The sequence below is a fragment of the Sorex fumeus genome, unplaced genomic scaffold (assembly GCF_029834395.1).
Source record: "Sorex fumeus unplaced genomic scaffold, SorFum_2.1 ptg000045l, whole genome shotgun sequence".
NCBI classification, from domain to species: domain Eukaryota; kingdom Metazoa; phylum Chordata; class Mammalia; order Eulipotyphla; family Soricidae; genus Sorex; species Sorex fumeus.
The window spans coordinates 20,957,552-20,967,279 of record NW_026606102.1 but is presented as its reverse complement, the minus strand read 5'-3'; the positions used below and the strand labels follow the sequence as shown (position 1 = coordinate 20,967,279).

Here is a 9,728-nt window from a genome sequence, read left to right as displayed (position 1 = left end):
GGCCGACCCGGCCACGCTCCCGGAACCGCGCGCCCGGGCGCAGGTGGGCGTGGGAGCGGCGACTCCCTCGGAGGCCGGCGCCCCTCCAGCTGGCCCGGAGCCTCCTCGGGAGCCCGGGTCTTTCCTGCCCGAAGGGGGGGGCGGCCCGAGCCGCGCCCCGCACGCGGCTGCGCGACCCCGGGGCGCCGAGCACCGCTCCCCGGCGGCCCCCGCCCCGCCGCGACGACGCCGGGGCCCCGCGGCCTCACCCGGGGGCGGGGACTGCGCGGGCGGGGCAGGGGCTCGAACCGCGGGCTCCGCGGCGGGGAGCGGACGCGCCTCTGCCGGGCCGCGGGGCCGCCGGAGCGGGCTCGGCGAGGGGCGGGGCCGGCGGCGCGCGCACGCGCACGCGCGCCGGCGCGTCCTCGGTCTCGTGCGCGCCGAGCGAGCTCGCGGGAGGAGCGCCAGGATAGAGGCTCGCCGCGCCGCCACTCTAACGCAGGCGCGGTGGCCAAGTGGTAAGGCGTCGGTCTCGTAAACCGAAGATCACGGGTTCGAACCCCGTCCGTGCCTGGCGGGCCGGCCCCCTGGCGGGCGACTTTTTAGGGTCCGGCGGCTTGGCTCTGCCCGGGCGGCGCCGCGGAGCCTCGACTCCCGCCAGTTCCGCGCGCAGAGACAGACCCCCCCCAGGCCCAACTGTTTTCGATCCGCCCGGAACCGGGCCTCCCGCAGGGGGAAGTGAGAACCCGAGTCCCGGAGCTGCGACAGCCGGCCCGGCCCCAGCGCCCGGACGCCGACCGTCCCCTCCGCGGGGCGCAGAGAGCCGCGTGTCCGCAGCAGGGCCGGTCGGGCGGCGGCTTCGCGGGGAGCGTCTCCGCTTCGCCCGCCCCGCGGCCCGCAGCCCCGGCCCGCCCCGCGCCCCCCGCCCCCCGCCCGCGCCCGGGGCGCCCCCCGCCCGCCTCCCCGCTCCCCGCGGCCCTCCGAGGTGTGGCGGGAAGCCCGCGCGAGAGCTGCACCTCCGGGCGCGCGACCCGCAGCGGGAGCCCCGCCCGCCGATTCCCCGCGGGACGCGCGCGGACGTCCCGGCACACCTGGCGAGCGGCCACCCGGCCAGCCCCGGACGACGGACGGGGGGCACGGGGCCCCGGGCCGGAGGCCGAAGTTCGCAGCCGCGCGCGCGAGCCTCCCGCTGCTGCCCGGAGGCGGGTTGGGCGAGACTCCCGGCGCGCCTGGGCTGGAGCGCGGTGCCGCGGGTCGGGCTCTGCCCTGCGCGGCCGGCCTGGGGTCGGTCCCCGGCACCCCACCCGGTCTCCCAAGCCCCGCCAGGAGCGAGTGACTCCTGAGCGTGTCCTGGTGGGACTCAAGATGCCAGGAGCTTCCCGTTCCCCCAGTCCAAAGTGGGGCCTGACAACACGATTCCCTGCCCATTCCCCGAGAAGCTCCGACAGCTACATTCTAAGCAAGGGTGCGTGCCAGGGGACCCGAGGGCGGGAGGGTAGGACAGCCAGTTGGGTGCCTGCGGGTGCTTGCTTGCTTGCCTTGCGGCAAGCCAAGCCGGGTTTGATACTCAACACCCCCTAGGGGTCCCAGAGCCAAAAAACAAAATCAAAAGAGAGAGAGAGAGAATGAAGGCAGCTCTTCTAACACTTCATCCTGAGGCGTCTTATCAAAGGCAGGTTCTGAGCGTCGGTCTTGGGGTGCGACCAGCAACAACAATAGGCCTCAGAACAGTCCTTGTGCAAACGAACAGTCCTTACTTGGGGGGACAGTGCGAGTAAAGTGAGGAGCTGTGGAAAGGATGTAGCCACATCTCCCCGGAAACTTTCACAGTGCTTAGATTTTCTTTCCTTTTTTTTTTGGTACAAGAGGACTATATACCTATACCATATGTCGGTGCCCACTCCCAGGATCAACTCCATAGTCCAACAGCACAAAGGTGACATCTTTCAATGCGGGCAAATTAGCGTTAGCCCTAATGTCAGGGGAGATGCTTGCTGGAGCATGGCTAATTTCCACCTCTCTTGTTCCCTTGGGTAAATCCTCTTATCGAACTCACTTTAGTGAATGCCATTTTGTAAGCAGAAAGAGCATCTGGACGCTCTGTGTCTGGATGTGTGCACGGATTTCAGGGTCTCTACACAGTTCACACCCATTCTGAAGGCAGCACCACACCAGGCCCATGACAATGGATAGCTCCAGGTGGGGAGAAATTGCAGGGAAAATTGCAGGTGACCCCTGGGCATTCAGAATTCCTTGTCTCGCTCTCGCCGTACCCTCCCCAAGGGGCACCCATTAACCTGAGGTTGATGGGAAGCCGCTTGACAGCACAGGGCATGGTGAGCACCTGCCCTGGCTGGGAAATGTCTAACCCTGCATCTTCCAGGTCTTCTAGTTGCAGAAGGCTTTTGCCTTCTACCAGCTTCTAGCCCTGCAGGCCGGCCCTCTCCTACAGACTGCCCCAGGGGCCAGTGATGATAACACGGTGGTCCAGTGTCTCTCAACCTTCCTGCACCTGCGGGTTGCACTGACCCTTGGGCCAAACAGAGAAGTACTCAGAGACAAGAAAAGTTCTTGAGAATGTCATGAGGGTGGGGGGGGGGGGGGAGGCAGAGATGGGGCTCGCGCAGCAGAGTGCAAGCCTCGTGTGTGCCAGGCCTGAGCACTGTGAGATGTGATTCTCCCACGCCCTAAATTCCCCAAAAGGAAAATGATAAGGAAGAGGACGCTGGTAGGACGGCACTGCGTGTGGGTGCTGGAAGATGACATCATCTGTTTATAAGAAAACCCACAAGTAAGTGGGCTTAAGTCATCTTGCCCCTCCCCCCAGCCCCCTTGTGTCACTTGGGGCCCACGGCACTGCTTCCCCCTGCTATGATTTCGTTCACTCTTACCTTTTGGGTTTCAGGGCCTCATACCTGGGGTGCTTAGGGGCTACTCCCCGCCATGCTGGGTTGGGGGGATATGCGATGCCTGGGAGGGAAACCAGGACTCTTGTATGCAAAGCAAGTACCCAGCCCTATAAGCTCTCCCCATCCCTGCACTCACTACACTTGTTTCCAAAACATACACAGTTAAGCAGCAGAGAGCAAATGTAGAGGGAGGTAGAGACACTAAGAGGCAGGGCCCAGCGGGGACAGGGTGACCAGGTCCCCAAGAAAACCTCACTCTGCTCCCTGATCCTTGGTAGCTCCCCACACACCCCACCTTTGCCTGCCCCGCCTCCTGCCTCTGCTGACTGCAGCCTTTGAGAACCTCCCTCAGAGAATAAAAAGGGGCTCTGCATGGCGAGGGCCTGTGAACGGGAACAAGCCGAGAACTACAATGCAGAATTGCAGAATTTCTCAGGCACAAGTCGCACTTGAAAGCAAATATTGTGGTAGGTCCCTGGAATCACCAGGAGCTGTTGATGCCACATCAACTTACATGTTGCCGAGCAAGCTCACCACACACATTTCCTAAGTCTGGGTTCTCTTGTGTACCACCATCCCGGCCCTTCCAAGGCAGGCCAAAGGGGGAGTGGTTTTTATTCCCTGAGTGCAAAAGGGAATCCCCAAATCCAAGGCCACACTGGATGCAAAAAAAAAAAAGTCCTCCGAGATAGCACAGCGGTAGGGCATTTGCCTTACAAGCGGCCAGCATGGCTGACCCAAGCTCGATTCCTCCGCCCCTCTCAGAGAGCCCCGCAAGCTACCGAGAGTATCTCGCCCGCACGGCAGAGCCTGGCAAGCTCCCGTGAAGTATTCGATATGCCAAACACAGTAACAACAAAGTCTCATGATGGAGATGTTACTGGGCCCGCTCGAGCAAATCGATGAACAACGGGAGGACCGTGACATTGCAAATTGTTGAAATGCCCAACTCAGACAGTCCACGTCTGGAGGACCCGGCTGTGCCAGTTCTCTACCCCTGACCAGGAGCATCAGGTCACTCTGATGCTCCCAGGGCCACATACATCTTGCCAATGACACCAGGGATGGAGCTGAGAAGGCCCCACATGGTACCGTCCAGCATGCGAGCCAGCAAGAATGCAAAGTCCAATGGGTCTCAAGGAATGGAATTTTTTGTTGTTGTTTTGTTTGGGGGCCACACCAGATAGTGCTCAGGGCTTATTCCTGGCTCTGTGCTCATGGATCACTCCTGGCAGACTCAGTGAACCCCGCGAAAGGCCCTTTTGTCATGAGAACTGGTCCCAGGTCCCAGGAATCAGGGCGTGAATGGATCTGGGAGTCTCTGTCCAGCCCACCTGACCCTTGACCTTCCTGCCCATGGCATCAGTTGCTGCTTAACCCTCCCTGGGCCTTCATTTCCTCCGGTGTCCGCCAGCTGGACCTTTGCACTGGACTCCTAACAAGTCCCCGCATCGCCCCTCAGAAACAGCCCAAGAGGCCCACCGCCCGCCACACCAGACCCAGCTCCTGATGTCCTGCTCTGGTCCCCCATGTCCCCCCATCATGCTCCCTCTGTGACATCAGCCTTTGTATTTTCTTCCTCTGTGCCTGTTGCATATGCTGTTCCCTCTGCAAGGCCTTCCGCCACCTCCATCTTCCAGAAAAACTCCCACCCAAGCCACAAAACCCTGCCTCTCCCTAACTCAGCTGAGACTCAGCGGAAGTGATTTGCTAACTCCTCTCTGCCCCGGCACAGAGCACTGCGTCACCAACAAGCTTCTTCCTAGAGCCGGAGTTGCGGAGCTCAGCGTCTCCTATCCCATGGAGCAGGAAACGCCGTGAGCACATGCTGAAACGCTTGAGTCTAGGAGCTCAGAGTACCCTCCGGGGCCACACATTTCTGCAGACCCTGCACAGGAGAGACCCGAGAACCCCACTCAGAGGGAAACTGCAAAATTCATGACAGCCTTGCAGGGAAGCACCGAACCTCGGGGCGAAAAGAGGAACAAAGCCTGGGATGAAACGCGCCAGCGCAGAGACTTTCTGTCCCGTGGGGAGCCCCAACACATTTGGTCTACCACCCCCTTTTCAGTGAAAAAAAAAAATCACTCAGCACCCCTGGAAATCTGCCCTCTTATTTTTTTTTTCTTTTTGGGTCACACTGGCGATGCTCAGGGGTTACTCCTGGCTCATGCACTCAAGAGTCACTCCTGGTGGTGCTCGGGGGACCATATGGGATGTTGGGAATCGAACCCGGGTCAGCTGTGTGCAAGGCAAACGCCCTCCCTGCTGTGCTATAGCTCCAGCCCCGGTCTGCCCTCTTTAAGTGAATGGAAAATGCTTCCTATTACCACCTCCATCATGCCACCCCCCACACACACTCTGGGGAGTATCACCCACTTTGGGAAATATAAGAGAGAAAACATTCATGAAAACATGGAACAAAATAAAAGAGTGAGGGCAGGGAGGGTCCAGGAATGGTTCAGAGAAAATAACTGCTTTGGGCCATCATGTCTGCCCGGAGGGGAAAGGGTGTTGCTCCCTTCCGCCCTCCTCCTTCTGGAAAGAAAGATGGCGGCCACATGGGAGCCTTGTGGACAGCAGGTATGAGCCGGGGGTGTGGGGGCGACTAAAACCTCATGGGAAGGGGGGCGTTCCGGTCCGTCCTTCACTCCCTACCGAGGTCACCAGTTGCCCCCGCAAGCGGCTCTCCAGCACGGCCATGGCCCCAGAAGCACAAGGACTTAATGCAGAACCCGGCAGCTTGGAGCAGAAAAGTGAACAGATTATGCGTTAATCCAGGCCATCAAGTCTGTCCGGAGGGGAAAGGGTGTTGCCCCATTCGCCCTTTCCTCCCTGGAAAGAAAGATGGCGGCCGCATGGGAGCCTTGTGAACAGCAGGTATGAGCCGGGGGTGTGGGGGCGACTAAAACCTCATGGGAAGGGGGGCGTTTCGGTCCACCCTTCACGCCCTACGGAGGCCACCAGTTGCCCCCCACGAGCGGCTCTCCAGCACGGCTATGACTCCAGAGCACAGAAACCAATTTCTTAACTATCTGACTTTCAGTAGAAATACTTCCAGGGTCAATAAGTAAAATAGCAGAAATCCAAAACCAACATTTAATTCTTGAACCCAGCTGTAGAAAGCAAATCACTTCACAATGCTTTTTCAGCATGTCTGATTTGGGGGGGTGGTAAACTCTAAATAATAGTGGTGAATCTTTTAATGAAATAATGAATCTAATCAAAGCAGATAGAGTGTTAACTAGAATTCATCTGCCTCACAGGGACTGGGAGGGGTGGGGGTGGGGTCTTATTGGGGTTCTTCATGGTAAAAAATAAGTATTGGTAAAGGGAAATGTGTTTGATATTTGCATGACTGAGACCTAAACCTGAAAGCTTTGTAACCTTTCCCACAGTGATTCAATAAATAAATAAATTTTAAAAAAATTTTTAAAAAGATAAACATTTCTTAAAAAAAAAAAAGAAAATAACTGCTTTGGCCTCACAAGTGTGAGGATATGAGTGGGACCCACACACACTCTCCCTGCTATGTCTGGGCAGCTCCCTGCAGTGAACACCAATGTCGCCACAAGCACACAGTCTCTGAGAGGTACTCTGGCAACCAGGGGAAGAGGAGGAAGAAGGAAAATATTTAGCATCCAAAGCCACACACAGAGGAAACTTGGCAGGTGGTCTGTGGTGGCTTAGGGCCTAAGACAGTGCCCACCCTCAGGTTACCTGTGCCAAAGGGCACCTTGGTACAGAAACCATTCTCCAGATCCTGATGAACCAAATGGTAAGAAATGGGGATGGGAGGAAGGAAGGATGAAGAAGTGTTCATCTTCCTCCAGACCTCCCACCTGGAATTGCACCCCCAACTGCCTCTCAGTGTGGGGCACTTCCTGGCCAGCAGAGCTGAAAGTCCATGCGCTTGGCCTTCCAGCCTCTGTCCACATCCTCCAGCTCCGCAGAGACTGGGTCACAAGTCACGAAGCAGAGGGCCTGACTTCCTCAATACTCTGGTCCACAACCCCTGTTTCTTGGACTCCAGTGTGAACAAGAAGTCAAACTGGGGCTGAGGAGAGAGCACAGGGGGAGGCGCTTGCTCTGCACACAGCTGACCATGGTTCAATCCCTGGAACCGTCCATGCTTTCCTGAGCACCACCAGGAATTCGGAACCTTGCTGGCAGCATCCAAAAAAGAGAAAATCTTCAGGGGTGGAGAATTAGTACGTGGGTAAGGTGCTTGTCTTGCATGTGGCCAACCTGGGTTCAACCCCCAAGCACCACCTGGGATCATTCCTGAGCACAGAGCCATGAGCAAGCCCTGAGCACTGCAGGTGTGGTCCCAAATTCAAACCAACAACAAGAAACCACATCGAAGGGTGGGAGGCCTGCAGATAGCTCCTGGGTAGAATGCTGGCTTGCAGGCACGAGATCGGGAATTCCATCCCTTGCACCATGTCCCACATGCCAAATGCTTGGCTCTTTGGGGTCCCCGGTGCCATATCAAAGAGTGTGATACGTCTTACTGTCACCAAGGGTATGTGAGCTCTGCCACTCAAGTGTCACATCACACCACAAGGATTCACAGCCTAGGGGATAGGCCCCCTGGTCGTGGCAGAAACTGCCACAAAGAGAAGCTGGGGGACCAGTGCTGGGCTGGCTCCAGTTCGCTTCCCACTGCTCACCTCGCCTGACTCAAGTTCTTTTCTCTCTGTTCTCCAGTGCCGCCTGCTGTGACCCGGAGGGAATGCAGGCTGCAGCTGCCCAGTCTTTCACTCCTCTGATGCTTTCATTTGGGGGGCTGATGGACAGGGATGCCTGGGAGCCACTCCTGGTGAGGTGCTCCAGGGTCCATGCAGGGCCAGAACTCAAACCCAGGGCTCCTGCACGCAAAGCCTGCGCCCTAGCCTTTGAGTTCTCTCCGCCTCATCATCTGATTTTTAAAAGAGAAGCCAGAATTTGTTTTGTGTGTGCTCCAGGCTTACTTGACCCTGGCAGTGCTCAGGGGTTACTTTCTGGCTCTTTGCCCGGGGCTCTCTCCTGGTGGAGCTGGAGGGGGGGACACATATGTCATGCCAGGGATGGAACCAGGGTCAATGGTGTGTGAGATAAGTACTTGCCGCCCCCCCTCCCCCCGCTATCTCTCTGGCCCTGAGTTTGAGATTTAAGTGTGAAAGTTCCTGACTAAAAGATGTTGACAACCACAACCTCATGGAGTTGGTCGTTGTCATTGCCATGCTCTGAAGGACGAGTTCCGTGAGGCCCGTGGACTGCCAGTTACCAGCTCTGTTTAAAAATCGCCAAGTGCCTGGCATTTGTTTCTAACTCAGAGCCAGCTTGAGAGGTGGCATGAGGTACACAGTCCTCGGGCTCCGGAGGCGGGGGCAGAGTTCAGTGCCACGGGGCCCGTGGAGTGACTCTCTTTCCACAGGGGGCCTGGCAGCTGGTCCCTTTACCAGTCCTGCCGAGATGCCCCTCTGCATTTCTCCGAGGGGCCCTGAGCCCCATCCGCAAGTGGCAGTATTCTCATTGGCTCCTTTAATTATCATTAAGTGCGGGGTGCCTGGCAGCCCCATCACATGTTAAAGGAAAGCAGGAAGTTGAAGAAGCCCGTGCCAGGGGCGTCCTCCTCACCCCATCACCCCGCACTTAGCTCTGTAGCACTGTCGTCCCGCTGTTCACCGATCTGCTTGAGCAGGTACCAGTAAAGTCTCCATTGTGAGACTTGTTGCTGTTTTTGGCATATCGTATATGTCACGTGTAGCTTGCCGGGCACCCCGCACTTAATGATAATTAAAGGAGCAAATGAGAATACTGCCACTTGCTGAGCTCTGAGACAGACCTGGTAGGCACTTGGCGTGACTCATGCCAATGAGGCCTTTTACCTGTCACCAACCAGAGACCAGCCTATGCTCAGGAAAGGGGAGTTTGTCCCTAATTCCAGTCTGACCTCTGACCTTTCCTACCACTGCAAAACATTTCTGCCCAAGATTGCCTTGAGCAGAGGCGTAGCCCCCAGAAACCTCAGCTCCCCCAGCCTCCAAGCCATTCCGCCCCGCAACCACCCCCACCCCCGTTAAGAAAAGTGCCATCCGCAGATGCCGGTCTTTCTGCTGCCCTCCTTTTCCCTTTGGAGGAAGGGGTGGTGCTGCGGTGCCATAAACCCAACCAGGGACCTTGAGCAAGGAGGGCTAAGCCCTCCGGCTGGCCCCCCGCCCTTCCTTTCTTGGCGGAACCACTCTCCCCCATCGCCTCCTTCTGCCCCCTAGTGCCAGGCTGGATGTGGGGTGCGAGTGCCCCCAAGCCTCTCATTCCTAGAGCACAGGCCCACAGAAAGGGGGTGAGGGTCTCGGGAGGAGGCCGCCAAAGGCTGGTGCCAGATGACAGAGCCTGAGAGCAAGAGATTACCCCCCATTTCCTGTTGTTGCCGAGGGAGGGAGAGTTTGGGGGGGACAGACACCCAGGGGCAGATGGCACATGGCTCCCAGGAATCCAGCATCTTGACTGGAAGGTGAGGGGAGGTTTGGGTGCTTCAACAGGTGTCTGTGGGGACCACATGTTTAAGACCTCCTATTTGACGAGGTTTGTTCGGGTCGATCTTTTGCTCCCACGACAGGGCAGGGAGGCGCTGGCTCCGATTGCGAGAAGGGGGACAATCACATTAGTCCACATGACATCACTGCTGTGTGCACGTGTGCTTGTGTGTGCAGTGCTCATCTGAGTGTACACGTGTGCCTGCATGTGCATGTCTGCATGTATGTGCGTGTGTGTGTCTCTGTGTGTGCATGTGCAGCACATGTTTGTATATGCAGGTCTCTGTGTATGTGCACATGTGTACATGCACGTGTGTGT

The 9,728-nt window shown here is 57.7% G+C and overlaps 1 non-coding gene across 1 annotated transcript; it reads left to right on the top strand.

The window, feature by feature from the left end:
- The first annotated feature begins 480 nt into the window (after positions 1–480).
- On the top strand, positions 481–552 carry TRNAT-CGU (transfer RNA threonine (anticodon CGU)). Its single transcript has one exon. It is a non-coding gene; the product is annotated as a tRNA-Thr (tRNA).
- Positions 553–9,728: the final 9,176 nt, after the last annotated feature.